Raw genomic sequence first — 7,055 nt, forward strand, 5'->3', positions numbered from 1 at the left:
CCTGTTATTATCAACAATGTATGTCCAGGTAAACAATCAGATCTCAGTTATGTTGACTCTCCCCTGGAATTTGCAATGTGCATGCATACCTGCATTTTGCTAAAGGAGCAGAACTTGCTGGTTTTTTTCCTTTGTGTTTACAGAGAAGGTCAACTAGGCCTTGGTCCTCATTATTAAATCTCCTACAAACTGAGTGTGATGGCACATGCCTGTAATCCCAGCACTCAGAAGGCTAAAGCAGGAGGATCGTTGCAAGCTCAAGATCAACCTGGGCTACAAAGTGAACTCAAGGCCAGCATGAACTGCATAGGGAGACCCTGTCTCAAAAATAAATAAATAAATAAATAAATATAAATCTCCTACAGTTAGCAATCATGAAAAGAAAGTTTTCTTAAAAATAGAAAGGGGCCACAAAGAGTCAATCCAACAGCTGGTAAATGATGCAAAGAATAACATAAGGTTTATCGGAGTCTCTGAAAAAGCAGAAGAAACCACAAACATAAAAAAACCTGTTCACAGAAATAATAGCAGAAAACTTCCCAAGCAAGGAAAAAAAAATTTGACATACAGATAAGTGAAGCATATAGAGATCCTATCAGCCATGATCAAAAAAATGTATACCACAGCATATAATAGTCAAGATTCCAAAAATAATTCAATGCAAGAACAAAATATTAAAAGCTGTTAGAAAAAAGAAACAAATCACTTATAGAGGAAAGCCCAGCAGAATCACAGCTGACTTCTTGACACAAACCCTCAAGTCAAGGAGAGAATGGAGTGAAATATTCAAGCCCTAAAAGAAAGCAAACTTTAACCCAGACTGATGTACAACATAAAACTATCTTTCAAAATGGATGGAGAAATAAGGTATTTGCATGAGAAAGAACACCTGAAGAAATTCATGACCACCAAACCAGCACTCCAATACATTCTGAAGGACATTCTAGAAAGAGATAACAAGGATTGCAACTCAATGACCCCAAATGAATGAATCTACCAGGCAAGACAAGTAATGAGGGGGGAACCAACAATAGGAAAATAAAATGATAAGGATAAGTCAATACATATCAGTTATAACCATCAATGTAAATAGTCTCAATTCACTAATCAAAAGAAAGACTGGCAGAATGAATCAAGAAGCAAGATCCAACAATATACTGCATAAAAAAAAAAATTTATTTAAAAAAGAAATTCAAGGGCTGAAAGTAAGAGGACAGAAAACAACACTGCACGCAACAGGAACCCAGACAAAAACAGGGTAGCTATTCTATTTGCAGGCAAAGTGGATTTCAAGCCAAGACAGACTAAGACAGACAAAGAAAGTCACTACATGTTTGTAAAGGGAACAATCCAAGAGGAAGAAATAAGAATCATAAATGTATACATTCCAAATACCAGCTCACCAAATTTTGTAAAACAAATACTAATGGAAATGAAAAGTCAACTAAGCACTAATATAATTGTAATGGGGAACCTCATTGCGCATTGTCACAAATAGACCAACTAGACAAAAAAATCAACAAAGAAATATCAGAACTAAACCAACTTTTGAATAACTGGATTTAGTAGATGTCCACAGAGTGTTCCACCCCACAACATCAGAATATACATTCTTCTCAGCTGCACACCAGTCTACAAAATAGACCACATACTAGTTCATAAAACATGCTTGAGTAAATACAAAGGAGTTGAAATTATCCCAGGCATATTACCAAACTATAGTGCAATGAAATTGGAAATCAACTGTAAAAGAAACCACAAGAAATTCACAAACACAAGGAAATTAAATAGCACTCTCCCCTACAACCAATGGGTCACAGATGAAATTAAAGAAGAAATCAGAGAGTTTCTATAATTAAATGATAATCCCAGTACAACATACTAGAATTTATGGGATGCAGTGAAAGCAGTCTTGTGAAGGAAATTTATAGTGGTGATTTCTCATCTTAGAAAAACAGAGTGAGTTCAAATAAACAACCTAATGTTGAATCTCAAGCTTCTAGAAAAAGAAGAGCAAGTTAAGCCCAAAGATCATACAAGGGAGGAAACTACAAAGATCAGAGCAGAAATTAATGCAATAGAGACTAAGAAATTAATACAAAGCATCAATGAATAAAATATTTGGTTCTTTGAAAGAGTAAATAAAACTGACAAACTCTTAGCCAATCTTATCAGAAAAAGGAAAGAAAAATTGAAATCCATGCAATTAGGAATAAAAAGGGTGAAATTGCAACAGATCCTGAAGAAATACATAAGATCATCAATACCTACTTTAAGAAACTATATGTTAATAAAATGGAAAACACACAAGACATGGACAGATTCCTGGATACATACGAATTGCCAAAGCTGAATCAAGATAATATAAAACTAGGCCAGGGATATAGCTCAGTGGCACAAGCACCTGCCTAGCAAGCACAAGGTCCTGAGTTTGATTCCCAGTACCAAAAAAAAAAAAAAACAAAGATGATATAAAACTTCTAAATAAATCAATATTAGTCAATGAAAGTGAAGATGTAATTAAAAACCTACCAACAAAGAAAAGGCCAGGTCCTGATTAATTCACTGCTGAATTCTATAAGAAATTTAGATAAGATCTAACACCACTACTCCTCAAACTTTTTAATGAAATAGAAAGGGAAGTACTCCCAAATTCATTTCTGGAAGCAGCGTTGCACTGATACGAAAACTAGAGAAGAACCCAACCAAAAAAAGTGAACTACAGGTCAATCTCCGTAATGAACATAGATGCAAAACTCCTCCATAATATACTGGCAAACAGAATGCAGCAAATCATCAAGAAGATTATACACCATGACCAAATAGGATTCATTCCAATGGTGCAGGAATGGTTCAACATATGCAAATCAACAAATGTAATACACCATATTAATAAAGCCAAGGACAAAAAGCATAACAAGGTGAGATCATTAAAGGCCATGTTATTATCAAATCAATAAATGTAATACATTACATTAACAAAACTAATGATAAGGACATCTTACCGCATGATCATCTCAATAGATGCAGAAAAGGCATTTGACAAAGTTCAACACCCATTCGTGATAAAAATAAAAAAGCCCTACAGAAAAATGGAATCGATGGTCTTTATCTCAGTCTGATAAAACTATGACAAACCAACAGCCAACATCATACTAAATGGACAAAAACAGCAAGCTTTGACTGTAAAATCAGGAACAAGACAATGATGTCCACTGTCACCATTCTTATTCAATATAGTTCTGGAAACATTGACCAGAGCAATTAGACAAGAGAAAGAAATAAAAGGAACAAAGATAAGAAAGGAAGAAGTTAAATTATCCTTATTTACAGATGACATGATACACTATACAGAAGGCCCCAAACTCCACTAAAAGACTTCTAGATTTAATAACCAAATTCAGTCACATAGCTGGATACAAATTCAACACTCAAAAATCAATAGCAGTCCTGTGCACAAATAATAAATTAACTGAAAGAGAAATTAGGAGGGGCTGGGGATTTAGCTCAGCGGCACAGCGCCTGCCTGGCAAGCGTGAGGTCATGAGTTCAATTTCCGGTACTAGAAAAAAAAAAAAAGAGAGAGAGAGAAATTAGGGAAACAACACCTTTCATAATAGCATCCAAAAAAATGAAAAAAAGAAATACCTAAGAATCAATCTAACAAAGGAAATAAAAGAATTCTACATTGAAAATTACACTACTCTGAAAAAGGAGACTGAAGAGGATATAAGAAAATGGAAAGATATTCTTTGTTCTTGGGTAGGCAGAACTAATACAGCAAAAATAGCCATGCTCCCAAAATTGTTATTCAGATTTAATGCAATCCCAATCAAAATTCCAATAGCATATCTCATAGAACTACAGAAAACAGTCTTAAAATTCATTTGAACCAGAAGAGACAAAATGGAAAAAATGACAAAAAAGTGTCAAGAACAATTGTATACATGTGTTTAAAGTAAGACAGAGTATTTTTAAGGGGTATTAATGGCAAAGTGCCTTTTACTGTAATTAAAATGTTTTTAATTTAAATATTTACCATATTTTTCAATCACACTTTCTACATCATGGTCCCTGTACAATGTTCTCATCTGATATTTAGTGCTATGTGCCAAATACCATTCTAAGCATTTTACTTGTACTACCCCACTTATTCTTTTCACCATCCTATAAAATAATATCATTAACCTTATTTTATAGATGGGGAAACAGAAGCAGAGATTAGCTAAAGTATCTAATGAGATTCAGCTAACACTGGCAGAGAAGGGATTCAAACTGGATAGTCCATCTGTCAAATTTCAACCATTATGATATTACCTCCTTAAATGCAGTAAGAGTTAATATTTATTGAACACAGGCTGCATACCAGACCCTATACAATCGCTAATACTGTATTGTTAGTACTATTATTTCTCCACGTTACAAGTGGCAAAACTGCAGTTTAGAAAGGCTGAGAGATCCTCTCAAAGGAATATCCCTAGCAAGCCAGGTTGGTAGAGACAAATACAGGTAATCTGATTCTAAAGAACATGCTCTTAACCAGACCAATTTTGCTTATTCAATGGCCTTTCCTTGAAGGAGAATGTGTCGGTGGTGAGGCAAGTTTGGGGGGTGGATGATGACACTTCCCACAGAAGAAATTCAGCTGTGCTCAGGGGAGAAACTGGCTATTTTGAGTAATCTGTCAATTTGAGGAAATTAATGGACTGAGATTACAGGCTTTGTTTCATGCTGAGAGCTGTACTTACGTTTTAGTTCCTGTGGCTTGAAACAAAACCCCAGAGTGAATCATCACCCTCACCATCACCATCACCATCATAACTTTAAGTATGTCTTCAGTCCCAGTAAGAGTGATCAACTCCTCAGAAATTTATGAGCTACTTGAAACAGGTGATTGTGGAAGTAACCTAATTTCTCGGATCTCTTTCATTCTATTCAACACAAGCCCAAGTTTTGGATTATACTGCATAGTAGATTCTGCCATTACAAAGAAGTTTGACTCTGGGTGAAAATTTGTAATCTAGGAAGTTTTTTCCATAATAACACAATGCTGAGCATAGTAGTGCACACCTGTTATCCTAGCACTTGAGAGGCTGAGACAGGAGGATCACTGTGAGTTCGAGGCCAGCCTCAGCTACATAGTGAGCTCATGGTCAGCCTGAATTGCATAGCAAGACCCTCTCTCATTAAAAAAAAAAAACCATAATAACACAGTTCTCTTACTTTAGGACATTGTTCAAATCCTCATCAAGATGGTTGAAAGTTAGAAATTTGATGAAATGCAGAGTATCCAGCAAATATACCATCCCACCTACACAGATTTATTTTACAAGTTCCATTGGTGCCAAAGGGTTATGGAGTGACAAACTGGATCAGAAAAGCTCACTCTTCTACCCTCATTCTGGGGATCTGGAGCATTCTACCACAATGTCATCAATGTTGTTATTGTAGGAGAGGAGTTGATGGATTCCCACAGGACATCTTGGCTCAGCATTGCACAGGGTGTTTTCCAATCTTTTTGCCTACTGTATCTCTCTGGTAGCATGTCTTTGAAAACAGTGTTTGATTATAGCAAAGAGCCTGCCAAGAGTAAGTTAAAATATAAACTCAGAGTCAAAGCAAAAACAGCTTTAGCTCTTGAGGAGAAGACAACTGCCCACCAAGTGATTTCCCAGGAAGGATCCTGTATCTCAAAACAAAAAACATACACCACGTTGCCCCCACCCCCAGATTCCTCACTAGCTAGTGCCTGACATTCTTATTTGCATACTTTAATTTATTTATATGCAAAGAATACTATGTTAAGACAGTGGTCCTCAAATTTAGCATGTATCAGAATCACCTGAAATACTTTTCACACATAAATTTTTAGGTCACACCTGAGTATTTCTGATTTAGTCGGTCTGAAGTTAGGCCCAATAATTTGCATTTTTATTAAGGTCCCAAATAACAGTGATACTACCAACCTACATAGCATACTGTAAGAAACATTGAGTTAGTAATTCTCAAACTTTCCTCCAAGCTCGATACACCAGAGGGCAAAACACACTGCTGTCAGTAATATGGGATCAGCAGGCCAGTGATTTCAGCTGCACCTTAAAAGTACCTAAAGTTATAATGAAATACCAACCAGGCCCGGTGTGGTGGCGCAAGCCTGTAATCCCAGCACTCGGGAGGCTGAGGCAGGAGAATCCTTGCGAGTTTAAGACCAACCTGGGCTACAAAGTGAGCTCTAGGCCAGCCTGAACTGCATAGGGAGACCCTGTCTCAAAAAAAGACAAAAAAAAAAGAAAAAAGAAATGCCAACCAGGACTACCCCAGCCCGATGAAGTCAGTATGCCTGGAGGTGGGCCTGAACCCTGGGAATTTTGTGAATGTTCCTGAGCTGATTTTAATGTATAGCCAGTGCTGAAAATCTTTACTAGAATGAGATCCTCAGTAGGGAGGGAATAGATTCATATTTTGACAACCTTTTTGAGATATTTTTAATGCATCACTTACAAGGGGTGCTATTCCATCTGCCCACTTTGTAACTAGGTTGAAAATCACTAGCTGAGAGTGCTCAAAATTTAAGGCCTAGACACAACATTTTCTAAAGCTAAATGATCAGGGTCACCAATGTACAATCCTTTTGATTATCATTTTCCTTTTTCTACAATTGGACAGGAGAAAGTAAGTAGCAGGTTGGGAGTAGTAATAAGACAAAAAGAGCGGAAATAAACATGGCTGCTTCCTTCTTCCCCTCCCCCTACTCTGGCTCCTCCATTCACTTACTAAAGCCTAGACTGAAAAGAGGGCTGAAAGCATTGCCTAAGACAAAAGACTTGGAGCATTCCAACTACTTTGAATATCTGAGGCCTTTTGATGCCAAAGATGTAGAACTCAGAAACTAGTGGGCACTCAAAAAATGAAGTCTAGAAAGGAAGTACATCCTTGGTTCCCAGAGATGCCTGCAGCCAAAGGTTTGAGATTCTTCCACCAACTGTGCCTAGACAATGACCGTGCAACCTAAGGTCATTACAATATTAACTCCCTAAGTAACTAAGGCGAGGCAT

This window comes from Chinchilla lanigera, unplaced genomic scaffold (assembly GCF_000276665.1).
Source record: "Chinchilla lanigera isolate Chin_1 unplaced genomic scaffold, ChiLan1.0 scaffold00045, whole genome shotgun sequence".
In the NCBI taxonomy this organism is placed as follows: domain Eukaryota; kingdom Metazoa; phylum Chordata; class Mammalia; order Rodentia; family Chinchillidae; genus Chinchilla; species Chinchilla lanigera.